The 27,436-nt window shown below is 46.4% G+C and overlaps 1 protein-coding gene and 1 non-coding gene across 6 annotated transcripts in view; both read left to right on the top strand.

Annotated features, from left to right (window-relative positions):
• The window catches only part of DAPK1 (death associated protein kinase 1), a 194,530-nt gene that overhangs the window by 40,353 nt on the left and 126,741 nt on the right, over positions 1–27,436 (top strand). The window lies entirely within an intron of this gene.
• Positions 12,861–12,936, top strand: TRNAS-GCU (transfer RNA serine (anticodon GCU)). Its single transcript has one exon. It is a non-coding gene; the product is annotated as a tRNA-Ser (tRNA).

The following is a 27,436-nucleotide window of genomic DNA, read 5'->3' as shown; positions in this document are numbered from 1 at the left end:
TATAAATAATATTAGCTTACCTTAAAACATTATACAAGTATTATAATTCATTATCCAAACTTTGGAAAAACAGCGGGGGAGGGCACCAGAAACTCCTATCTCAATAAAACCTTTAGCATGATTTTGAGTTATTAAGTGGTTTTTGACAATGAAGCTAAACCATTGAACTCATTGGATTTTCATTTTTAAATACTGCATGTGTGAGGAGGAGGAAAATGTCATACACATACTCAAGGATGTATAGTACCTGGAATATATGTGTGTACACGAATATACACATATACCTGTATAGGTATATATACATACATTTACACGTACACTTATATCAGAAAATTTACCTAACATTCCTCCCAAAACAATCTGCACCTTTGTGAAAATGAGCATTTTTGCAATGTATGACGTGACTGCAGCATAATATTTAAGATTTGGGTAGTCCCTGTGGAGGGTGCTGTCCTCCAGGCTCTCACGGGCAAGGTGGGCTGTAAATCAGGAAGGCTAGATGATGGTGAATTTTAAATGAGGGTTTAAAATGGACATAAAGTTAATTGCCCAACCTGTATCTAAAATGCAGGAAGAAAGTCCTTTTTCTATACGATGAAACTGAAAAATGAAGATTTTGCTCTCCCCCCGCCCCCCAGCCCCAGAAGCGGCCGTACAGCTCTGCTTTCGTGCAGGTAAACGGATTTTATGCACCTTGGAAGTCCAGTCTCAAGCCCCCCTCACCATCAGGGCTACCACGTTACTGATGTGGGCGCCTGCTTTTCAAATTTGCCTTCCTGTCTTGAAGATTGTCAGCTACCCCTGTACTTTTCATGCAAGGACAGAACTCCTGAAGAGCAGAGGTTGTCAGACCAGCTGCTCAAGTGCTTAACACCTTTTATTCAGAAAAACAGAGGCCTCCAGTAGCCTGGTCTCTTGCTTCTCCCTGACCCTCCTCCCTGATGAGATGTTAGGAAGTGCTTAACTTTAGATAATGGTTCCTGGACCATTAATTATTATTAATAAAACCATCATTTTCAGTAATCTCGACTCCAGCAGTTACTCAGAATGAAGAGATCTTAATGGCTGATTTAATTAAAATATACACAGTACTGGAGGTTTAGCAGACCACAAGCAAGAGTCTAAGTAAGTTATTCGTTTCTTTCAATTTTAGGTGAATGTGGAATGGTCAGAAAAAAATATGCTAGAGAGCATCAGTCAGAATATTTTGGTTCAAATCCTAGCTTTGCCCCGTTGGTGACCTTGGACAAGAGGTGTCACCTGTAGAAAAAGGGGTTTACCTGATCACCTGATAGCCAAGTGTGAGCCGGTCTACATGGTCCTGTCTGACAGACCCTCTTGCTGCATCCTCAAAAGAAGTGTGCAAGAAAAGGTGGATTTTTTTCTTTTTCTTTTTGGTGACAAAGACAGAGTCAGAGGGAGGGACAGATAAGGACAGTCAGACAAGAAGGGAGAGAGATGAGAAGCATCAGTTCTTCGTTGTGGCACCTTACTTGCTTATTGATTGCTTTCTCATATTTGCCTTGGCCTGGGGGCTACAGCAGACCGAATAACCCCTTGCTCGAGCCAGCAACCTTGGGCTCAAGCTGGTGAACTTTGCTCAAACCACATGAGCCCGCGCTTAAGCTGGCGACCTCAGGGTCTGGAACCTGGGTCCTTCACATCCCAGTCCAAGGCTCTATCCACTGCACCTCCCCCTGGTCAGATGGATTTTTTTTTTTCTTTAACACATCCTCGGTACTTTCCATGGCAGAGTTGAATAACATAATAAAGACTGTTGGCTGAGAAATTGATTTTCAGTTAAATAAACTAGAGTTTTCCTGTGGCGAGACGGAAAGAATGGTGTGGTGAAGTGAAAGTATTTTAAAATATAGATTTTATGACTGTTCAGCTATGGTGAGGCCTGCAGTTCAGCAGAGCACTGCCATTGAGAAGATTGTTACTCACATGATTCCCAAGAGGAGGCGGAACACCACTTCATGGGGGCCCCCATAGGGAAGCAGCTGGGCGGGTCAGGGCAGAGGAAATGAGGAGAACTGGACAAGAGCCTTTATTGTGGTTTCGCAGGAAGGAATGGGTGTGGCAGGGCAAACAGGTGTAGCATTGGATTGGTTTGAAAGTTTTAGGGGGCTCTGGAACTAGGTCTGTCTGATACCTGACCCTCCAGTGATTAAGACAGGGGAGTAGTGACCTGTGCACATAAAAGGGGCACTAGCAGGTGAGTTGTTTACTGTCTCTAGGAACTTGCTAGCCTAGGGAGGAGACAGTCCCTTTAGGGTCAGCAAGGCCCAAGTGTCAAAGGGTCAGAATGCAGAAAGGAAAAAGGCATGATTAATACAGACAGTGTGTTGGCTTTGGGTGACAAGATGATGTCCCTTCTCTCTCTTCCCACACTGTCTCCCTGTGTACTTTTCTTCCTTTCTCTTCCCCATTCTCTTTACCTTCCTCTTCATCTCTTTCTTTTCCTCACCCTTTCTTTTATTGGAGGATGCAGATAGGGTTAGAAAAAGGCTGCATTGACTAGAGCCATCTGCATCTCATTTTGCTTTTTAAAATAAAAGATTCACAGAAAGCATTAAAAAACTTTATGATGATGATGATGATGATGATGATGATGATGTTATTATTCCAAGAACCATACAACTGTCTTAGCCAACCTTTTACTTATGAGCCACTGTCTTGCCTGGGAAAAATTTCATTCATTTCCTTCTCTAGGAGAGTCCGGTCTAACAGAGCTTTCCATGATGCTGGAAATATTCTGTATCTGCATGGTTTCCCTATTCCTGAGTCTGTTCTGCAAAATATAAATAAGCTTGATAACATGAATAAAAGACCTTTGCTCATTGAAAAGTTAGGTTGATTTACATTCTTATTTCTTTAACACTAAATGCTGGAATTCTTTGATTCTACAACAACAACAAAATTTACGAATTTTGAGTTACCTGGCTTACTCAAAGAGTAAAACTTGTCATTGTTCTAATTTGTATATGTTTTCTTTGCTTTTGAGAAGTCATTTTGAGCTGGCATTCCCAAATTTGGCTGCCGTCTTGGGGAGCACAGTGTTGACTTTCCTCCTGGGGCACTCTCTTCCCCGTGTGTTTCCGTTTCGGGGTTCTGCTGAGGGCTGCTGTCAATGCCAGCCCAATGCCAGCCCTCCATGCAAGGTCAGAAAGAATGCACCTTTTGGAAACTCACCACCAAGTGTCAATTTAATTTTATGTAATTGGTTGGTTTGGGTTGTACTTAGGGTATTTAAGGATAAGACATCTCTGAAATGAAGACATTCTTGATCCAACCTATATACTCTATTCTGTTTCTAAATGGGCATTTCACACAACTTAAATTAGTTTTTCAAACGGGTTAGAGTGAGGAGACATTTCTTATCATAAACAGAACATACTTCAGCAAAATGTTCCTTTCTCTCTCAGAGTTAAATTTCCTTTTAAAATGCCTTACGTTGAGTTGGTTTTTAGATCCTTGGTAACATTGTTGTGCGATTGTACCCACTGACAGTGGGCCCCTGAAAGGGATCAGATGGTGATCATAGTAATAGTTTTCCTCATTTTATTGTGGAAATTTGAATTTTGTCAACTGTATAGAAATTTGAATTTTGAAAAATTGAAAATTTTTAACTGTATAGAAAAAAGAAAGAACATTTTTAATGTATTGTGGGTATCCATGTGGCCATGACCTGGCATCTACAAGTAATGCTTTGCTGTATTTGCTTTATCAGGTATCTGTGCAGATCTCTTCATGCACGTGGCTCCTATCAAGCCATCTTCATTTTTTATGCATTTCAGAGTAAACTGTAGATACCGGTATCTTGCCCCTTAAACACTTCAGTGTGCATATTACTCCTTAGAGTTCATGGTCCTTTTTATGGATGGTTAAGTTTTATGTAGAATGAAATACATAAATCCTAACATCACTTTTGATGATCTTTGACAAATGCATACCCCTGTGTAACCCAGACCCCTGTCAAGATGATTCTAGAATGTTAACATCACTCAGTAAGTTCCTTCATGACCCTTCTTAGTCACTCCCGCCCCCACCCCTCCAAAGAGTGTTCTGACTTTTTTCACAATTTTTTGTTTAACCCGTTCAAGAACTCAGTGTAGATGAAATCATAAATATGTACTTTTTGTGTAAGACCTCTGTTGTCAACTGTATTAGTTTGTTGTAACAAAGCCCCACAGACTATGAGACTTAACTACAGAAATTTGTTATCTCCCAGTTCTACATGGCACCAGTTCAAAGTGAGATGTAGGCAGGGCCATGTTCCCTCTGAAGTCATTATGGAAGGTTATATTCCAGGCGTCTACCACATCCCGGTAGTTCCTTGGTTTGTGACAGCATAACTCCAGTTTTCATATGGCTTTTCCCCTGTTAACGTGTCTCTGTGTCCAAATCTTTCCTCTTTAAAAGGACACCAGTCATACTGGGTTAGGGGCCCCATCCTTCTCTAGTATGACCTCATCTTAAGTAATTACATCTGCAATCATCCTATTTTCAAATGAGGTCCCATGCTGAAGTATTGCTGATTAGGACTTCAACATAGGAATTGGGTGGAGGTGGTAGGAGACAAAATTCAACCCAGAATGCCAACAAATGATTTTAAGATTTGCCTAGGTTATTTATTACATGTGTAGTTTTCCTTGTTGCCTAGTAGTTTTCCATTGTAGAAGTAAACTACAGTTTGTTCAGCCATTATCCCGTTGCTGAGAACAAGTTTTGGCTATTGTGAATAAAGCTGCTAGGAGTGTTCTTTTTCTTTTCTTTTCTTGTCTTGTCTTGTTTTGTCTTTTGAGCTAGGAAGGGGGAGAGAGAGGGAAGCATCAACTCATTGTGCCATTGATTGCTTCTCCTACGTGTTCTGACCGTGCCCTGACCCAGGGCTCCAACCAGTGATCTCATGGGCTGAGTCAGTGCCCTCAGGGTGGAGCCCTGACCAGGGCTTGAACCGGTACCCCTGGGATCCAGCTAGCAATCTTGATGCCCCGGGGCATTGCTTTATCCACTGCACCCCCAGCCAGGGTACTACTTGGAACATTCTTGAATGATTCTTCCTGTGGACATGTGCTTCTGTTTCACACATACCCAGGTGTGAGATTGCTGGCTCCTCTCCTTCCAGCTCTAACCTACTGGGATCCACTGGTAAATTTCTGGCCTTCAGTTTCCACATGTGTGGAATGAAGATTATTAGACTAAATAGATAATCTTTAATAAAATAGCTAAAAATGTCTACATTTTTCTTTTCTTTATTTTTTCTTTTATTAAGTGAGAGGTGGGGAGGCAAGTACAGACTCCCACATGTGCCCCAACCAGGCTTCACCCAGCAAGCCCCCTACCAGGTGATGCTCTCCCTGTCTGGGCTACTGCTCTGTTGCTTGATAACAGAGCTATTTCAGTGCCTGAGGTGAGGCCATGGAGCCATCCTCAGCACCCAGGACCAACTTGCTTGGACCATTTGAGCCATGGCTGCAGGAAGGGAAGAGAGAGAGAGAGAGAGAGAGAGAGAGAGAAGAGGAGGGGGAGGAGGGAGAAGCAGATGGTCACTTCTCCTCTGTGCCCTGACTGGGAATCAAACCCAGGACTTCCACATGCCAGGCCGACACTCTACCACAAAGCTAACCAGCCAGGGCCTACATTTTTCTAGAATTATAATTATATTTCTATAATTTTAACTGAAAGATGTCAGATTCCATGAACTGGTCACCTCCACAGGAACCCTTAAATATTTGCTGTGAGGTCGCGGGGAAAGTGGAAGAACAGGTGGATCTCATCTTTGCTGGTAAAGGGCTCCAATAGAATGAATGACATTTGGCCACAAATATTTTTTTGACAACATAGAAGACATTCCATAAAATAATGAGAAAGTCAATTTCTACTTAATTACTAGTGAGGAAAGTTCAGCAAACTCGGTAGACCTGTGGGTGATATGTATTTAGTGAGGGGATATGTATTTAGTGAGGGTTAACTGCCAGGCAGACGAAGTACCAGGAAGGGTCAGGCAGGCGTGCCAAAGTGATCCCCTTTGCCCTTTCCCTAAAGGAGCTTAAATGCATTCAAGTCTCTTTGGGATTGAAGCAGTGCTTATTTTAGGACCAAGCAGAGGTTCTTTCCGAGGGGTGTTGGTTGATGACTTGCGTTAGAGACCAGGATGGCAGGGGTCATTGAGCCTTGAACCCAAAGCTCTCTCTTGCATGTGACTGAAGTTCTCTCTTGAGTCTGAAGCGGAAATTTAGGGGAGGGCACTTTGGACCAGGGAATGACTGGAGAGGCCAAAGCGGGCAGGGTATGGTGGTGGGAATTCTTGGCCCAGGTGTGAAGTAAGCACAGGCCCCGAGGAGGGATGAAGATATCCAGAGAAGCCTTAGAGGCAAGCAGAGGGTCAGGCAGGGCCCCCAGGAACCACACAATGTTAGTGCAAGGGCCCAGTGAGATTTCTAGACAAGCAGAGGACAATCAGAAGCCCTAGGTCATCTCAGGAACCTGGGACCAAAAACAAGGGTGAAATGTCCCAGCATCCAAAAGCAGCAATACTCAGTAAGTCGAAGACCAAAAATACGGGATGAAGACTGATATCGGGGTTGATGTCGAAGCATGTTCCTCTCTAGGCCAGACGACCCCAGCTGGTAGGAATCCCTAACTACCATCTCCCCGGGAGTGTTGCTGGGACAGAGTCCAAGTAAGAGGCAGCAGTTACAAACCACAGATCCCCCTCCCTTAACGTGGGCAATGTTTTCATGTCCCTTTATTTAAATGCTAAGCCAAGCTCTGTTGGTATCCTTGTAAAGTTAGTGTTGAAATCCTTAAAAGACCCAGTGGCTGAGAGCCTTCGCAGAGGGGAGCTAGGGTGACTATTCAAGTTCTCAGGCCTGTGTCAGCAGCTGAGGAAGGACAGGGAAGCAGGTGAAATCCCCCGAGCTGCAGGGAAAAGGGGGGCAAGGTTCCCAGCATCCTTGGGGGCCGGCCCAGCAGGACATCCCTGCATCCCACCAGGGGGAAGCGATCAGCACCAGAAACTCTTTCAGGGCAGCTCAGTCCTGATACATCCGCACTGAAGAGCTGTAACAAAACCAGAGGTGTAGCCGCAGAACCCCGAAGGAGGATCTTGAAGATAAGCATCACCAAGGTGCTGTCCTTTCCCCCGAGCGAGCCCTGCCGCTAGACACGCGAGCCTGGAGCAGATGCGGAGTTTCAGATCCCCCTGTGGGACACGATCAGCAGGGGAATCTAGACGAAGAAGGGCACCCGGATAATCTCAGCTGCCAGTAAGCCCGGGTTTCGTGGGCGCAGAGTCTGTGATAACCAAGATCAAGTTCTGAGATGACCAGGAGGCCCGTGTAACTCTCCCATCCCAGCTCCCCCAGCTGAGTGGCTCACTTTTCAGGCTGCTAGTCAGGGAAATGTGACACTGCCTGGGGCCCACACGCTCCTTTGGGACCCAGCAGGGAGCGGGCAGGACAGGCTGGTGCTGGTGGCGCTGCCCAGTGTGGGGACTTGGTTAGATGAGGTGGTCCAGAACACAGCAGCTCTGCCCAGAACCTCAGGGTTTCCCCCCCAGCCCTACCCTCGGTCCCAGAGAAGAGGAAGGACAGGGTTGTGTCACCTGAGCGGTGACAGGAACACCGCTGTCTGGAAAGCAGCACGTATGCTAGGGGTCATGAAGCTCTCAGCTCAGCAGACTCTTCTCCTCTAGCACCCCAGCAGTAACGGACCCCGGGAACGTCTGTCTCTTTTTGCCAAATACTGAAAAATTGAGACGGCTTTTTTTTTCAGTATGGTAAAATGTACACTCCGTCAAATGTACCACTTTAACGGTTTGGTAGGGTTCATTGCCGTGCAGTCCATTCACAGTGTGCAACCATCCCCACCATCCAGCTCCAGAACATTGTCATTTCATCTTCCCCAACGGAAGCTCCACCCCCAAAACACTGATGGCACATTCCCAGCCCCCCTCCCAGCCCCTGGTAACCAACATTCTACTCTCTGTCTCTGAATTTAAGACATTGGGGAAGACTTATTTTGTCCTTGACATTAAGTTCCAGCCAGCCAACTAGGCAGGCAACCAAGCAAAACACTGTTCATCAGACTCTTCATATCCTTTTCCTTGTATTTTGTCTGTGACGTAGGGTGAGGTTGGGCAATAGGTACATCCACTTATACCTCAGTAATTACTACACATCAGATTATCCATTTGTGCATCCTTTTTTTTTTTTTTTTTTTTTTTTTTTTTTGCATTTTTCTGAAGCTGGAAACAGGGAGAGACAGTCAGACAGACTCCCGCATGCGCCCGACCGGGATCCACCCGGCACGCCCACCATGGGGCGATGCTCTGCCCACCAGGGGACGATGCTCTGCCCATCCTGGGCGTCGCCATGTTGCAACCAGAGCCACTCTAGCGACTGAGGCAGAGGCCACAGAGCCATCCCCAGCGCCCGGGCCATCTTTGCTCCAATGGAGCCTTAGCTGCGGGAGGGGAAGAGAGAGACAGAGAGGAAAGCTCGGCGGAGGGGTGGAGAAGCAAATGGGCGCTTCTCCTGTGTGCCCTGGCCGGGAATCAAACCCGGGTCCTCCGCACGCTAGGCCGACGCTCTACCACTGAGCCAACCGGCCAGGGCCATTGTGCATCCTTTTTAAATTTATTGATTTTAGAGAGAGAGAGAGAGAGACAGGAACATCAATCTGTTCCTGTATGTGCCCTAACTGGGGATCAAGCCAGCAACCTCTGTGTGTAATGGGACAGTGCTCTAACCCACCAACCTATCAGCCAGGGCTCAATATTTATTTTTTTAAAAATATATTCCCGGCCCTGGCCGGTTGGCTCAGTGGTAGAGCGTCGGCCTGGCGTGCAGAGGTCCCGGGTTCGATTCCTGGCCAGGGCACACAGGAGAAGCGCCCATCTGCTTCTCCACCCCTCTCCCTCTCCTTCCTCTCTGTCTCTCTCTTCCCCTCCTGCAGCCAAGGCTCCATTGGAGCAAAGATGGCCCGGGCGCTGGGGATGGCTCCTTGGCCTCTGCCCCAGGCACTAGAGTGGCTCTGGTTGCAACAGAGTGACCCCCCCCCCAGGGGCAGAGCATCGCCCCCTGGTGGGCAGAGCATAGCTCCTGGTGGGTGTGCCGGGTAGATCCCGGTCGGGCGCATGCGGGAGTCTATGTCTGACTGTCTCTCCCCATTTCCAGCATCAGAAGAATACAAAATATATATATATATTCCCAAGATAAGGGTGATGAGGAGAGAAAGAGGAAGAAAGAAGATGTGACATGTGGTCTGTGGGCAAAAGGGGACAGGAACATACCCCTAATAATGTGCCTTCACAGAGCTCTGACAATGGGATAGAAGGAACTAGATTAGGAAACATTGCTGTAAGTTAAGTGAACTCTAAACTTAACATCTTAGGGAGCAGCCTCTTTGAGAATAGTTGAGAGCTATATAGCTCCTTCTCACAAAAATGCCCTCAGCCCTAGCGGGATGGTCAGTTGGTTAGAGCATCATTCCGATAAGTCAAGATTGTGGGTTTGAGCCCTGGTCAGGGAACATACAAGAATCAACCAGTGAATGCATAAGTAAGTGGAACAGCAAATCAATGTTTCTCTCTCTCCCCCTTCTTCATAAATACAATTTTTAAAACGTTTTTCAAAACAAAAGAAAAAAAATGCTCTCAAATAGGCAGTGGCATAGCCACAGTCTCAGCCGACTCACAGACCCCAGGCCAGAAAGCCTATCCCAAGAGGTAAAAAGTAGAATTTTTATATTCCTCTAAGTAGCTTAGTTCATAAAGAGCTACTGATTCATTAAAATTTTCCACTTGGTTTTGCTATCAGTCATCTTTTCAACAAGTACAGAAAGTCAAAGGAGGTTATTCTTGAATGTAGTTACACTGCTGCTATCATTTGTAAAATTATCATTATCCTCATCTTCTGCTCAAGGTGTTTTTTAGCTTACTAGAAATCATTACTTTAAATAATTGTGAAATACTAGAAGCAGTACAAATAAAATGTAATATCAAAAACAATGTCATCTTCCCTTCATCGGGAAACTTCAGTTTAAAGGAAAAAACCCTTTTCCTCTAGACAGTGACTGACCTGGCATGCTCCCTCCAATTCAGTGGGAAGATGGGGTTCAGCCTACCCACTCTGTACACAAAGCCCCCCCCCACTGCCATGGGATTTAGGGGTGCTTACTTAGCTCCCTTGTCAAGAAAGTTCCATGTGGTCCTGTAGTGGGAGCCGGGCCTCCAGGGAGACCTCTGATCTCCATGGCACCCCGGACCCAGCAGCTGTTCTGGGCCTGCTGACTACTCTGGGGAAGCAGCCATCCCCCTCCTCCCGACTTCCTAGGCCACCTCTGCTGGCCACCTGAGAGCACGGGGCTTCTGCTCTTGGCTTCAGCGGGTATTCCAAGAGGTCCTTACAGAGGAACCCAGCTGGTGACAAGTCCTCTGCCCACACACAACCTGCAGTGAGGCTGTAGTGATGGCTCTGTATGGTTCAGCCCAGCCAGGGACATACCGGGAGCCAGGAGGAGCCACGGGCCGGCCTCTCGGAGCTGGCAGCAGAGCAAGTGGGGAGGAGCTGGGTGCTCAGGGCAGCCTCTCTCTCCATTATGACTTGAGGACCTCGGGGCTTACACAACATCCCTTTTTCTCAGCAAAGTAGTTCCTTGCTTCTGAATTTCATGTTCGCAGAAGACCCAGTTCCTGATCTTGCTATCCCACTAGAGCTGCCTGTAATACAGCGCGTTCTTAAGCAGACGTTAAATCAGGAAGCAATTAGGTCAGAACTGAGCCTGATCTTAACCTTTTAAAGCAATGTATCCGTCTTTCCCATTGTCCTCCATTTTCTCTCTCACAGACACAGGGCGAAGATGACCCTGGGGTCACCTGGTACTCTCCCTCGGGGAACTATTAGTAAACAAACAAAAAAGGAGCAAATTCTTAAAATTCTAAACCCCAAATTTTAAAAAACTAAGCACTTAGAAGAACCTTAAAACTTATTTGTTTAAGCACAAATATGTAATCATGCAAGAACACACTATCAAGAAATTACTGGCTAAAAGACTCCCTATCAGTGTGATTGAACAATGCATGGGGAAAATTGTTATTTAAAGGAATGGAGGTGGCCACATGCCGCCACTGTGGGAGATCATGTTTTATTCTTCAAAAGACAAATGAGAAAATTAGATACTATAAAGGAAAAAGCAAGAGTGAATGTGGTCATCATAATTACTGCTGAGCAGCAAATGAGGAGTATTTTTTTGCATTTTAATGTTGGTCACTGGGACTCATCAGTGATGCAGGACCCAAAACAGGAGAAGGCAATCAATTTGGGGTGGCCATTTTATTAACCATAATTTATGTGACTGAGCATGTGTGAGCTGGACATGGCGCTACGTGCTTTTTCATGTATCATTTAATCCTTACAGCAGCCCTTGCAGTAAACCCAAGTGTTACATTCATTTTATGGGTGAGGAAACAGGCACAGAGAAGTGACAAGCTTCCCCTGTTGAGGGTAGCAGGGCTGGGTAAAGTGCCCATGTGTGGGCTTCATACCCACCTTGTATGGAACCTCTCATTCTACTCCCGGTGGTTTTCAGTTTGCCCTCTGTCTCATTGATTTCGTCACCATATATTGATGGAAAAGCTCTCATATGCTGGTCAGTATTCTGGCTCCTAGGTGTGCAGCAGTGGACGAATAGTGTGACTTTCTGACCTCATGGTGCTCTTGTCTTTTGGGGTAGAGATGGTTGGCAGGAGGTGAGGCTATGGTGCTCTCATGCCCAAACCCTGTGAATTGGGCTCAAACACCTTTCAGGGAGGGGAGCTTTGGTCTCTGAGAGGTGAAGCCGTGTGCCCAAGGCCAGGGTGCTTAGAACATGGCAGCGAGTTTTCCAACCCAGGCCTGTGTGGCTCTATCAGCCCATCACCCCAGGAGGATGAATTGCCTTCTCAAGTTTTTACTTAAGGAGGTGGCAGAATTGCTTTCTCCTTGCCCTTGCTCTCAATGAGGGACCAAGGTGAAAATAACTTGCCCCTGCCTGGCTGGAATGGGGTTAAGTCACAGAGGCCTGCGAGCCTCCTTCTAAGTTGCTGTCAGTCGGAGGCCAACTCAGTGCGGGGCAGGGTGCAAAGAGCTTCTCTGAGCCTGGCCGAGGAGGCGGAAGGGTGATCTTTAGCTTTCCCCCTCTGGCCTCCAGGTACCCACATCTCCTAAGGGGCAGGAAAGAGGAAGGAGAAGGCCTGTTTCTGCCCTCCTATGCCTGTGGCTTCCACGCAGGGAGGGGCGGCACCTCCCTCAGCAGTGGGCTTCTCTAGGTCAGTGTCTGGCTTTGTGAGGCCAGTGATTTTCAAACTCTCTTTGGTCTGGGAGCCCCACCTCCACCAGGCAGTCTTCTGAGACACACATAGGATCCTCTGAAGAGCCCAGAAACCCAAGCTCTGCCTTTGCCACCACGGCTGAGCCAGGCGAGAATCCTTGCCCTTGTCCTCCCATCCAGCTCCCCATTCACATCTGGTCACCGTCCTTCTCTTTCTGAGTCCAGAACATTCATCTCATGAAGAAAATGACAAAAGTTTTTTCTGTAACTCAAAGAATCCTTTTTTGTGAGCTCTAAAACCATGAAGATTAAATATTGAAGTTTAAATTTAAAGTAACATTAAATGTTCAAGCTCTGGCCTGATACCTCGGTTGGTTAGAGCATAGTCCAGGTGCACAGAGATTGCTGGTTCGATCCCCAGCCAGGGCACATACAGGAACAGATCGATGTTTCTGCCTCTGTCTCTCTGTTACTCTTTCCCCCTTCCTCTCACTTTAAAATCAATGAATTAAAATTTTTTTTAAAAATGTTTGTAGCTCTTGGCCCTGGCTGGTTGGCTCAGCGGTAGAGCGTCGGCCTGCTGTGCAGGAGTCCAGGGTTTGATTCCCGGCCAGGGCACACAGGAGAAGCGTCCATCTGCTTCTCCACCCCTCCCCCTCTCCTTCCTCTCTTTCTCTCTCTTCCCCTCCCGTGGCCGAGGCTCCATTGGAGCGAAGATGGCCCGGGTGCTGGGGATGGCTCTGTGGCCTCTGCCTCAGGCGCTGGAATGGCTCTGGATGCAACAGAGCGACGCCCCAGATGGGCAGAGCATCGCCCCCTGGTGGGCGTGCCGGGTGGATCCCGGTCGGTCGCATGCGGGAGTCTGTCTGACTGCCTCCCCGTTTCCAGCTTCGGAAAAATGAAAAAAATAAATAAATAAAATAAAATAAATGTTTGTAGCTCTTAACAGACAAATGATTTGGAAGACAAAGTCCTTAGATTTTATTTTATTTTCTTATCTTTCATACCTTGACCCTTTATCACTTAAAACATTACTCACTGAGAAGTAATCTATTAAAAGAAAAATATATTGAGTTTTTATTTAGGTAGGTGTGTCTCTTGAATAAGTCAGTTAGCAATCCTGAGTGTCTTCCTCTTTTCAGTGACCCAGCCATAGTTTTTTTAATTTTAAGGATCAGAATCATGAGGAAGAGCCCAGTGTGGTAACTGGTAGTTAGCTCATCGCACATCCGCTTATCTCTCCGCTCCCTTTTGAAAGCTAAGTGCAGTAGGTAGGTGATCTGTCTGGTTTCATATCTTGGTCACAGAATCTCCTGGTGGCTGATGTCTTATCTGCACAGCAGGTCTCTTAGCCTGTCAGTACCCTCTCTGCAGCATCCTAGGAGGATACGAAACAAAGTGGGTCATATCCTTTTTTTCAGAGCAACTCACTGGGCAGCATTACAAAACCCAAGAATGAACCCAGAGATGAAGGGAGAAAACAAATAAAGCAGGCAGGCCTGAAAAAGAAATGAAGAGAGATAGTCTAATAACCTTTAACGAACAATCTGAAATGAATAAAGGATTTTGGAGTCACTTGACAGTATGCTGCACACATAAATATATGTGTGTCTGCTACACACACAATATACACATGCACATGGCCACACATGTAAACACATATGTATGTGTGCACACATCTACACATCTACATGTCCACGTATGAATACACACATGTGCATGCATATCCACAAATACACATGTAGATGTCTACATGCATGTCTGTACACATAAATACACACAGGTATATGTGTATATATACACATAAACATGTTTATGTCCAGACGAATACACACATCTGTATATGCCCACACACATATATATGCACGTGCATAGCCATATAACACATGCAAGATGCAGACAGTCATTACATGTAAACATGCCTTTTGAGAGAAATGAACCACCCCAGGTGCTAGCTGGTGTCTGGGTTTCTGCTTCTATTAGTGTCTCACTGTAGTCACTGTAGTGAAGGGCCGTGACAGAGGGGAGTGGTTTCTGCTGGCTCGGGCAGTGGTCTCCTTCTGTGAGGGATCACTCGCCTTGCCTCGTTGAACAGCCTGCTCTGGGCTGTACCCACCCACGTGGGCTCCCACACATGGTCCCCACTCCCATGCTCCCTGTAGGTGGACTCCTGATAGGTGGGTGGGAGAAGGGATTCCAGACCACCCTGCACCTGGTCACAGTGCCTGTAACCTGGTCGGCCACCTTGAAGTACAACCCACTTCAGTTGTTTAATCAGAATCTTCTCCCCTTTCCGGGGGTGGATGGTAGTGAGGAGAGGAGTGCTTCCTGGTCTCCTTCTGTGAGGAGTGACAGGTGCCCCTGTGTTTGTGTGCACGGGTGCTCCGGGTGCAGCCTCCTCCCCTTCCTTCCCCCACGTTGCAGCAGCTCTCAGCGAGCCCTGCTTGTGTGAGAGACGTGCGCACTTTACATGTGCAATCTTGTTTACTTCATGTAACAACCTTGCACGTTAGGGTTAATACCAACCCCGCTTTACAGATGAGAAAACTGAGGCAGAGGGCAGGAATGTCATCACTAGTACTCCCCAAGGAAGGCCTCTTTTCATCACAGGACAGTGTAGGGAGCGGAGTCCGTCTCACTGCGTGCAGCAGAACTTGCTGCAGTGGTGGAAATGTCTGTGCCATCCAGTGTGTCGAGCACATGAAATGTGACTAGTGCTTTGAGGAACTAATGTTAATAGTTGTTCATTTTAGTTCATTTAAAGTTAAATTTTAGTAGCCACCCATGGCAAACGGCTACAGTGCTGGGCCGTGTTGTGCACGTGCACCTTCTTTGGCAGCTCTCTGAAGCAGGATGTAGGAGGCACCTACCTGCCTTTGGTGGCCTTTGACTTAATTGGTGCTCTTCATTGGTTGATTTACAAGGTTTTTTCTGAACCGTCCGGGGTACTGGGCAGTTCCGGTGGTATGAGAACACTCAGAATCCCTATCCTTGGAGAGCATACTTACTCCACAGTCCTTTTTGAACTGAGATGAGGAAGCAGCTGAATGTCTCTAACAGTCACAGTGTTTAAAAGGACTCTGACATGGGCTTTTATAGTCTCTAAGTCCGAGCGAGTCATCCAGTGTGACCAGACTTGTGAACCTACACCTCAGAAAGCCTCCCGTTCTCTGTCCCCTCCTCAGTGGGTGACATTCCACTCTCCTCTTCCCTCCTATGCTTGCCCATCTTTAAAATGTTTTATATTATTTCTAAGTGTGGTTACAATCACATAGCACTAAGTTTACCCTCTCAAACATTTTAAGAGTGCAGCTCAGCAGTGTTAAGTATAATATATTCACTTTATTTGCAGGAGTTCTCCAGAACATTTTCCATCTTGCAAAATTGAAACCTTGAACCCATTAAACATTAATCCCCTCCTCCCAGCCCTTGGCAACCATTTATTTTTACTTTCTGTTTCTCTGATTTTGACTATTTTAGGTACCCACATGGGTAGAATCATACAGCGTTTGGCCTTTTGTATCTGGCTTTTTTCAGATGGTGTAATGTCCTCAAGGTTTAACCCTGTGTAGCCTGTGACAAGATTGCCTTCTTCTGCTGTATGGATATACCACATTTTCTTTATCCATTCATCCTTTGATGGACATTTGGGCTCCCTTCTAATCTTTTCTTCTTTTCCCTCCCATTTCCCCCCAAATATAATATATAATTAAAATATCAAGACAATTATTGTATTAACTGAGGAGCAGTTTGTGCTTATTTCATATTTTAAGAGCAACAGGAGATATGTTCCCCATCGTCACCCCAAATGTACCAAATATGTTTGGCCAAAGTACATTCTTAGTCTAATGAATCCTCCCAATGATTTTTTTATTTCTCTCGGTCATTGACTTTCCCCAGACAAGAGAGACTCCCCAGGCCTGCCTGTGGGGTGACCCTGTTCAGATGGTAGGTTGGATAGGCACAGTATTTGGGTATGTTGGGTGACAGTAATTTAGACAAGCTAAGGGTCCATTTTTCTGTCCTACAGAATTAGGGAGGTAGGCAGTCTGGTGTGGCGTGGCAACCCCTCAATGCCATTGGAGATTCGGGCTCCTCCTGGGCCTCGCCCTTAGAGGTCAGCGTCATCTGTGAGGTTCCATCCTGGCCCCCGCAACTCCGTCCACCATGCCTGTGGTTTGGGCAAGAAGAAGGGAAGCCTAAGGGACGAAAGAGGTGTGTGTCTGCCTCATCAGTCCCCCTGATAGGCTTCCCAGAAAGTGCTTCCGGGGGCTCTGTTTCCTTCTCATCAGCCAGAGTGTAGGAAACGAGGCACACTGCTTTCCTGAGTAAGATCTGATTCCGATGGGAAGGTGGGAGGGGCCGGGCTTACGGCAGGCAGCCAGCAGCTGCTCGTTCACCTGGTGGTCTTCAGCATCCGCCCTCTTGGGGTTCAGGCCGTGGTACCAGAAATCAGGGGCACGGACTCCTTTCAGACGGCCTGCCTTTGAGACTGGAGGCATGCGGCTGCCTTCTTTGGCTGCGACAGCACGCCAGCTTCCCTTTGTGCCTGCGGACTCTGACTTCTTCCAAAAATAGAGGAAAGGTTGTGTTGTATCTCTGTCTGGTCTCAGTTTCTTTGTGCGTCTGGTCATGGAGAAGTGTGGGATAAAGTGCTGCCTGTCAGGACTCCTGGATGGGTCTGTTTTTAAAATTCTTTTATTTAAACGGGTTTTAAAATGTGAAAGGGAAATAAAGGGGTTGATCCCTTAAAGAAGTCTCTTTCAGACGCTAGTTCATCAAACTGCAGTTTAATAAAGCACTCATTCATAGTGATTAGGCCCTCATTAGAAAGGATGGGGAGAGGTACTGAAGCTTGTTTGCGGAGACTGTTGATGGCACAGATACCCTCGCAGCTTGAGCAGAGGTGTAACTTAATCTGCCTCCACGCTTCGCTGTGGTTCCGTGAAGGAGGGGGGTGCAGGAATGCAGGAAGTCCTGGCTCCCAAAAGGTGTGAAGCAGGAACTGGGTGGTCGGCTGCACGCTACTTCTGAGGGCTCAGTGGAAGTGCCAGAGAATCTAGTCACCGGTTTCATTTCTGAGTCTCTCTAAGCAGAGGGTATAGGCATTTGGCATCCAGGAAGTGGCCCTTGGGGTGACGCAGCTGTAGGGCCAGGGAACAGAGGAGACTCAGGCCCAGGAGCCTTCAGACCAGCTGCACAGAGGCAGCAATGTCAACTTCAGATTGCAGGTGAGAGAGAAAGCAGGCAGTAACTGGGTTCCACACAGTCCACACACTGGTGTCGGGGACGTTTCAGGATGCAGGACTTGGGCCAGGAGTGAGCCCTCAAAAGCAGTCTGGGTTTTAGCCCTGGGTTTGCTACTTACTCTAGGAGCATAGCTTACTCTTTGCCTGTCAGCATCAGGATTGTCAATGAGTTGGCCTCTGGTCCCATGATCCAGACTTGAGGATGGCTTTCGAAAGAGTGAAAGCAAGGGTCCTGTGGTAGGTAGAGAACCCGATATGCCCCAAGCTCTCTCCCTTAACCAGTAGCTTCTGTGGGTTCCTTGTGAAGAAAGGAAATAGAGTGGTTTCTTAACCTCAAAGCAAGCAAGAAGAGAGAAGTAGGAGTGATTAGCTAAAGGGAAGTGAGGAGCAGCAGCAGTTACTAGCATTTAAATTGCTCTAAAATCAAGATTCATCTTAGAGCTTAAGATGGGCTACCACTTTCTTCAACATAGTACTTAAAGATAGTTACATGTTCATCATAGTTATATTAAGTTAGGATGAGCAAAGTTTTGCCACAGTAACAAACACCACTGGCTAACGTGAGGTAGCTTGAGTCTCTGTCTCACATGTCCTGATTCTGGGACCAAAGCTAACGAAGCCTCCATATCATTTGGAAAATGTGCAGTCACGTTGGTGAAGGAAGATGATGTGGCAAATTGAGGAATGGCTCCTGAAGCTTTCATCTGGAACCAACACAAATATTTCTGCTGACATTTCATTGACTCAAAGAAGTCACATGGCCATGCCTACTTTGAAGAGAGCATGGGGAGGGAGTCCCCTCCTACCTTGTGCTGAAAGGAAAGGACCCTGAAACAGTGATGAATAACACTGCCACCATAGTTGTTTTAATAAAGAATCATATTTTTACAGAAATGGGGTCAGGAACTGGGTCATTGGCTAACCCCAAATCCCTACATTATTTACACCCGAATGAAGTTTAGATTGTCCGTGTAACCTCTGACCACACTGTTTCTCTTAATCTCAGGCACAATGTCCAGAAGGAAATAAATCTTGCGAAGGCTAACTCATAAAATGATAGCTTGTCAGCTACCCAAATTAGGAAGACAGATTGAAACAGCAGTGTGCCACTATTGCAGAGCAAAGACAATTTGCTGTGTATTAAGCTTAAAGAGTGATTTAAAGAGAGGTCCACCCAGGCATGATGACTTGCTCTGCCTTTTTATGGAATCTAGAGCAAGTGCTGACCTCTTAGGATTTTTTACTTCTTTCATGACAGACGAGGGGCTTTGGAGCGAAGGCTGGGAACGGAAGGAGAGCAGCAGTCTACCCGCGCATTTGTTACCGGTGAATTTCAGGGCAGATAGTCTTTGTGAAATAATCATGTTCTTAGTCTATCTTCTGGAAGTTTCTTCTGAGCCAAAAAAGATTTTGTTGTTGTTGTTGTTGTTGTTGTTTTGACAGAGACAGAGAGTGAGTCGGAGAGAGGGATAGACAGGGACAGACAGACAGGAACAGAGAGAGATGAGAAGCATCAATCATTAGTTTTTCATTGCGCGTTGCAACACCTTAGTTGTTCATTGATTGCTTTCTCATATGTGCCTTGACCGGGGGCCTTCAGCAGACCGAGTAGCCCCTTGCTGGAGCCAGCGACCTTGGGTTCAAGCTGGTGGGCTTTTTGCTCAAACCAGATGAGCCCGCACTCAAGCTGGCGACCTCGAGGTCTCGAACCTGGGTCCTCTGCATCCCAGTCCGATGCTTTATCCACTGCGCCACCGCCTGGTCAGGCCAAAAAAGATTTTTTTATTCTTTATTGCTTCTACTTTCAGGCATTCTCTCCTGGTAAATAAATTCCAATTCCTAAGTTTCTATATATGTGGGTTTGTGAGAATTTATTTAATCCATCAAAATTTTAAAACACTCACTGTGCAGAAAGAACTATGGGAGTACAAAGGTGAATAGGATTTTAAGCTCCTTGACTGCTTTTGAATATAAGAGGCTCACAGATAAAGTATGAACACATGCACTAATCATACCTCTTTCCACTTGGGAGTGGAGTGTAACATCCGTGGCTCCTTAGGAACGCCCCCATGCCTAAGGCAGTTTGGCTTTGCTGTTTGTCCCACCTCTTGAATTGGGGCCAGGGGGAGGGATGCTGTGTGACTTCCAAGGCTAGGCCATGCTGTCTTGGGACACTTCACTGCCCTGGGAAGAAGCTCTGGGTAGTGTCCTAGAGGGTGAGAGGCACATGGAGGGAGGGGCCCAGCCGACAGACAGCACACACCACCAGACATGTGAGCGAGTCCATCAAACCCGGGCAGCTCCAGCTAATCCGTCTGGATTGCAGACACGTGAGTGAGCCCGGACAACACCACAAAGAGCGGGCCACCTGCCCAGACAAGCCCGGCCTCAGAACTGCGAGCGACAGTGGTTATTACGTGGGTGTGGTTTCTGTGCCCGGGGTTGATCATTGCCCAGCCCTTGCACTTTCCTTCTCTGACAGCCACAGACTTTCTTGCCATTCCCCAGTGCATCGTGATTTTTGGCACCTTCTTGGACCTGTCCTTTTAGTCTAGAGTGCCTGCCTCCCTTTTCCTTCTTGGAACTTCCTTTTCCTGTCTTCAAGACCCGGGTGCCTCTCCTGATTCTCCCTGGAACCCTCTGTACATATCACTGTTATTAGCACTTTCTTCATTGCCCTATGATTGTTTACAGGGTAGTTTCTCCCACTGGACTCTGACCTCCCAGGGGAAGAGGCTGTTTCCTTCACAGACTTTTGGGCTCCTACTCAAATCCCGGCATGCAGTGGGCAGTGTGGTTCATTAAATGAGAAAGCATGGAGAAAAACCACTCTGTGAGGAGGGTGCGTACTGCACTGGCGGTCAGTGCTGTTGAGTCCTGGATGTAACCGGATACCATGAAGACAGTGCTTCTCAAACTTTAATAATGTGCACATGGGTCATCTGGGATCTTGTTCAAATGCAGGTTCTGATCCAATAGATCTGGAGAGGGACCTGAAGGTCTTTTAACGAGGCCCCACAGTCCACACTTTGAGTAGTAAGGCCACAGAAGGTAATCCAGTGCCCAAGAAAGATGATCAGTGCTGAAGCAGCTCCCAGTGATGAGTTTTGACACAAGTGCCCATGGCCACAGAGCATAGAATATGACTAATAAAGTGAGCCTGATCATTTTTAGTGTGCTTCAAAGAGAAATGGTAGAAGGAGAGATTGGGAAAGGAATATTCTAAATTAGCTTAGATTTTAAAGGATCTACGAAAAATAAGGTGGGAAGAATCAATTATTATAAGTACCATCGATTATAGAACCTGGCTAATTGTGACAAATACTAAATAGAGAAACAGAACAAACAAACCAAAAACCTTTGTAGACCTATGTTCTAAACAAGAGTAAGGATGGGAGTAGACACATTGGTTGGGTTGTTAGGATGAAAGAAAAGCAGTGAATGCTAGGGAATATTCATGTCCAGCTCACCTGATTTTCTTATTTGAAAAGGTCACTGGACTACTGGACAGAGCTAAGTGGTCCTAGCACACAGTAGGGTGTTGGATAGTGTCTTTCCTGGGACAGATACTGTGGTTAGTATGGAAAGCGCACATACATTTGGAAATGTACAGTATGTACATTTGGAAAGATACCTGTATGTTTCAGTGACTGGTTTGGAAAGCAAAATAGTAAGAAAGCTGATCGATGAAGTTACCAATACAAAAAGAAAAGCCCTAGAATTCATGTTGGTAGTTCATCTGAAAATATAGATGGGCTACATAAGAAATCTTGAGCTCCTTCCCAAACAAATCATTGTGAAGTTAAAATATACTCTTTCTATTTGCAAAGTGAGCGAAGGCCAAGTCCAGGGCACGCCGTGGACTTTAGAAATGTTTGGCGTCTCCTCCCACGTTTGCTGGTGCCAAGTCAATCTGTAGCTGATTATTGTCTTGAATATGTACTCAAATTAGCTGTGTAGCAGGCCATCTGCCGTCTCCTCCAGACTTGGTTGACAAGCTCTGGAAAAAGGAAATCCTGCCAAAATACAGATACCCTATTAAACTGGTAAAACGGAGAGATAAGGTCTGGGAGGGGGGATGGGGAAGAAATGTGTGACCATCTTCTCAGCCTCTCTCTGTCTTTTCTTCCTCCTGTGTTTCTTCCTGTTGGAGAAGCACCAAGAGTGGATCAGGAGAGACTGGGCTCAAGCTGAGAAGGTGATCAGACCAGAATGAGGGAGTAAGGAGACTGTTAAGAGATTGCGCTTTGCAGTTTCCCAAACTCATCTCTTCATTTGAACTCAAAAACTTGCATCTTCCGGGTGTTACCGGCTGGCTTGTATCTATCGTCAGATCTGCGCTCTTCTGGTTGCGGGATTTCCGTCTCTGCCCTCACGGGGCTACTGGATTGCCCAGGGACCTTCTCATTAGTCCATAAACCCATTAGTCCTACTTCTACTGCTCTCCGTAAGCCTGACTCAGGTTTTCCGAGTAACTGTCTTGAACTGATTGAAAACTTTCACTTACATGTGCACACTGCTTTGTAGTTTCCAAACACGTTCCTATTCATGTTCATTTCCTTTTACTACTCATAGACACCCCAAGACATTGTCACTGTTCAGTCAGAATAGTAATCCCAAAGCAACTAAGGCTCCACCGAGAAGAAGATGGTGATGACCTACTGAGTCGATGACCAAAATATGATCATGCATCCTATCAACCAGTTCTGCCCCTGTGGTGTGAGTCATTGATTAAAGAAGAGTTTGCAAACTGCAATGCTTGCAGGGGCTCTGCAGGTCACAGTCATGAGAGAAGCAGACCAGGCATAAAGCAGTGGGGAACTGGGAGGCTCTGTCCAGCTGGAGCGTACACAGCCATTCACAGGGGCAGCCAGCACTCACTGTGATTGTTGTATGTGGGGATGGGGACCAGCACTGCTAGCTAGCTCTTCCGAATCTAGGCAGTGCTGAGAATTAGACTTTTAAAATATTGTCGGTGGATTCAGTTCTTTTCAAAATACTCTGTGGCTCAAACAAAAGTCATTTGCACAGCCCTCCAGTTTTTGATCAGTGGATTAAAGTAACAGTCCCTGGTGAATGTGGCTTAGCTTCTACGGAGAGTACTTGCATTTTAAAAATTTGTTGGAGCAATTTAGCTTCTAATGAATGCAGTCTATGGGGGAGGTTGTTTTCATCCATGGCACCTTCTTGTGCCTGCTCTGGGGCCCCAGCTTCAAAGAATCCTGGCTAAGGAGAGTGGGAAAAGGAGATGTCATGTGCATGGGGTCGCCTCACAGCTAAACCGCGTTTGCCTGTTCTGTCTGCAGGGGTGTGTGAACCCCACAAGGTGGCAGCCCCCCAGGATCTTAAAGGGGAGGCTATCTAAATGTATCCTGGGAGATGCACAGAACTCATGACAGTGCCATTTTCTAAAACTTGAAATAAAGGGGAAAGGGCTCTCTGAGCTTTAGTTTATACTTTTGGAATTGTTGCAAAATAGGTCCACATTTAAATTGCAGTTTGTTCACTCATCTACGCACCCAGTGTTCGAAGGAGGAGCTCTCCACAGGAAAGGGCTCGGGTTCATTCTGGGCTGTGCTGTGGACCCATGACAAGCAGACCTCATACTGAGAAAAGGGTTTTAGGGGAACATAAAATCAATTTCTCAAATAAAGTGTCCACCTAGCAGGAGTGGTTAAAAAATACTTGGGGAACGGTAGAGACTTATTCGGGCCTCAGTGGTTCTCAGCACTGGCCCTCAGAGAATCTCCCAGAGGCTCTACAACACCACCACTAAGTGGGCTTAGCCTGAGATTAGGATTTAATTGGTCCAGGGCCTGTCTGGGCACCTGCATTTCCACAGCTTCCGGCACTCCTGTGGAGAAACACTACCCCGTGTCTTAAGTTCCACCTTCACTGCATCAGAGCACCTGGGGAGCTTATTAAAGTGCCGACTGCTGGACACTATGCCCTCCTGTGAATCCTTCCCTAAGGGAGGCTCTGGAATCTGTATTTATAAAGGCCCCACCTCCAATCTTTTTTATTATTATTCATTTTAGAGAAGAGAGGGAGAGACAGAGAGAGAGAAAAAGAGAGAGGAGAGACAGAGAGAGAGAAGGGGGGGAGGAGCTGGAAGCATCAACTCCCATATGGGCCTTGACCAGGCAAGCCCAGGGTTTCGAACTGGCGACCTCAGCATTTCCAGGTCGACGCTTTATCCACTGCGCCACCACAGGCCAGGCCCCCACCTCCAATCTCGTGCCAGGTGATCTTTGGCTTAAGTTGTGAGCAGCCCTTTCTCTGTTCCAGATGGGCACCCCACATGCAAACACACAGCAAAAAGGCATTATTTGCAACTAACGCATAGAAACACTTGAGTGCCCTGCTTTGGGCAAGCACTTGAGGGGGAAATCCTGAAACAAATGTCAGTTCAGTTGCCAGGGCTCTGACTGCCTGATTCTTCCCTGCTGGGGTGTGGGATGGGTGTGAGCAGGCTCTGTTTGCAAAGGGGGCAGGTGAGGACTGGATCGGGCCAGTGGGAAGCATTGGTTATCTGGATCAACGCAGGCTTCCCCAGCGAGAAGTCTTCCAGTCCATTGATCTTGTGTCCTTGCTTCTTGCTTGGAATGGTGGCTCATAAACATGGTGCCAGACAACTGTCAATGCACGACTAAGGGCCATTTGTCCCCTTGCTTGGTTCTTTTTCAGAATCCAGAAACTAACTTTGCCCCTAATGGTAAAAATTAAGTTTTACTTACTCTTTTTTTTTCTTAAAGAAATCACTGTACAATACAACTTTGAGACCTCTGAATGTCATAATTTTATTTCTGGCAATATAATATTTGCATATCTGGGTATGAAGGAGTTACAAAAGCTTGTGAAACAAAAGCAGTTTATTTTCCCGCCTTGGGGAAATTTCCCGCCCCTTATCTTGAAGTTTGCTTTGCACTTTTTGTGTTGGTCTTTGCATAACTGAGTCACCTAAAATATTTTTTTTTGTCGTTGTTACACTGTGATAAGAGAAGAATTTATGTGAGCTACAGCCCAGCAAAGAGAAGACACAAATACTGGGGATCAAATATCCCCTCGGCTGGTATGGACTCCTGACCTCATTTTCCCTCCTGTATTTACAGGAGACACACTTCATTCGGACTGTTTAAGCCTCTACAGAAACTTCCCTTCTGATTGCAACTTTGTCTAATTATTAACACTAAGAGATACTGCAGGTTGTCAGTTGGAGAGAAAACTTATGTTTAGGGAACTGATTTTATTGCAATTGAAAATGGCTTTCATGTAAATCTATCATTAGATTGTCTTTTTTTTTTTTTTAATTGGGAAGATATGGTTTGCCAAGCCATATGGCTTTAAGTAAAACTCAGTGTAACACCATCTACACACCACAGCGTGCACCCTGTACCCCAAGCCACTTGACCCTCCTGCTCCTACCCCAGCCCCCCCTTTCTCTCTGGCTGTTCTCTGTGTCTACATGTTATGCATGTATGTTTTTTTGTTAATCCCTTCACCTTCCATCAGTGTATTTTTATATATTATCTAACACTTTGCTTTAACTCCAAGAACATTACCCTCCAGTTGGGCCACACTCTTTTTCAGCCTTTTGGTTATTTTGTTAGGAACTAGCCCACTGCACACGGCATCAGCATATACAAGCTTTACACTGCAGAGCTGTGGAGTTCGTGTGACACCTATGGGCAGAGAACTTTTGTGCGAGGAATGAAAAGCCTGCTTAATATACATCATTTATGGTAGCCTTGAGGAGATTTTATTCCAAAGCCCGAGTTTCCTGTTCTTATATCTGAAATGCCTGATTTCCCAGATTTTGGGGACAGGAAAGGGAGAGGAACCATTCAGGAACACATAGGGCGTTAGGTATGAGTCTCGGTGATTTTTTTCTTTTCCATCGAAGTCTCATATGCTCAATTTGTTTTCCTTGCTTACATGTGGAACTGACCCCTAAGCGTGCTGATAAGAGAAGAATAAGTAAGCAAACGCTCCCAGGGTTTGAGGCTGATAGAAAAGTCACTTGGTTTCAGTGAACCGGACTGGAACACGAGCTTTTTGTTTGCTTTTGAAAGTTTAGCACTTGAATTTCGGGTTGGGCTGTTCAGTTCATTAAGGAAAATGTGGACACCTCATGCCAACGCCTGTTTTCTTTAGTCCCTGAGAATGGAAGGCATTGTGTGCTTGGTACACACACCAAAAAAAGCGAACAGTGACTTAATTGTGCCCTGGGAACAAAGCTCTTACCTGGGACGAGTTGGGAGACCCCAGGCTTCTGCTGGCCCTGCTCCATGCCTTGCAATGTCAGTGTTGCTGGGAACCCCAGAGCAAACGTCTGACCTCTTGCTGATGTTTGAGTGTGAAATTAATCCATGGATTGCCTTCTCCTGGAGCTTTCAAATAAGGGGAACATGGCAAATTTGGAAGACACCAAGAGGCTAGGCCCCGACAAAGACCAGACATCAAGCAGAAGGAGGAAACTGAAGAGGGAACAGAGGGAGTTTGGTTCCTCTACTCGGTGTGTCTCTTTGCAAACACCCCAGTGACACAGATTGATGGATGTATCATATGGCTGACCATCTGCTTGTCAGCAGTTCAGCTTTGGTTAAGTCCATTTTAAAGCATTTACCAACCGTTCAGTTGTCTGCAGCAGTGAGTGCATGAGTGAGAATTTGGGGGCATTCAACATTGAATAAGGACAGTTCTTTGATTCATCTGTCGCATTAATGTGATACCTCTTAGAATGGTGACAAAGTGGGTAGAAGCCTCTTTTCGCCCAAGAGTGGTCAGGCGTTGGTTTTGCTGTTGGCTTTGCCGTTGGCTGCAGCCATTGCTTTGGTTGATGGCCCTGAGTCCCAGGTCATTGTACACTGCTCACAAAAATTAGGGGATTGGGGAACGGGCAGATACTCCAGTACTTTCAGCTTTTTTTAATTTTTTTTTAATTTTTTATTTTTTTATCTTTCTGAAGCTGGAAATGGGGAGAGACAGTCAGACAGACTCCCGCATGCGCCCGACCAGGATCCACCCGACACGCCCACCAGGGGGCGACGCTCTGCCCACCAGGGGGCGATGCTCTGCCCCTCCGGGCGTCGCTCTGCCTCAACCAGAGCCTGGGGCAGAGGCCAAGGAGCCATCCCCAGCGCCCGGGCCATACTTGCTCCAATGGAGACTCGCTGTGGGAGGGGAAGAGAGAGACAGAGAGGAAGGAGAGGGGGAGGGGTGGAGAAGCAGATGGGCGCTTCTTCTGTGTGCCCTGGCCGGGAATTGAACCCGGGACCCCTGCACGCCAGGCTGACGCTCCACCATTGAGCCAACCGGCCAGGGCGATACTTTCAGCCTTTTAATATAGTGCATTTTCACCAATGAAATAAAAGTTGGTTTTGCATCTCATTTGCATGATTGAACAACTTTCTTGGACTTGTCATTTGCTTTTCTGATGTTCTTGTTTAATTTTTTAAAAAATCAAATGCTTCTTTTTTATCGCTTCATATTTATTTGGAAATATCCCCTAATTTTTGTAAGCAGTGTATTTCTCTTTGCCTTTGGACTACCGGTCCAGACCAGGATTTCAAGTGTTCTTTGTTCACTGGGGAGACTGCTAGCCTGCCAGAGGTTGGGAATGCAGTGTCTCACATCAAAACAAGTTGCTTTAGAATTTGAAATTTCTGTTCTCCCAGGGGTTCTCTTGAGTTTTGGCAAATCTAGACCAAAGAATATAGCAGCTAATAGTAACAGCGGTAGCAAAGACAGAGCAGGCCCTTCCTGACCTCTCACATTGCGGCATGCCCTTTGTAAGCATTATCACTTATAACCCTCACAACCAGTGAGGATTTTCATAATTAAGCAGAATGAAAAACAAGTATTTAGAT

This window comes from Saccopteryx bilineata, chromosome 2, assembly GCF_036850765.1.
Source record: "Saccopteryx bilineata isolate mSacBil1 chromosome 2, mSacBil1_pri_phased_curated, whole genome shotgun sequence".
Taxonomy (NCBI): Eukaryota; Metazoa; Chordata; class Mammalia; order Chiroptera; family Emballonuridae; genus Saccopteryx; species Saccopteryx bilineata.
Note: the sequence above shows the minus strand (reverse complement) of the source record. Positions and strands in the feature narration are given on the sequence as shown.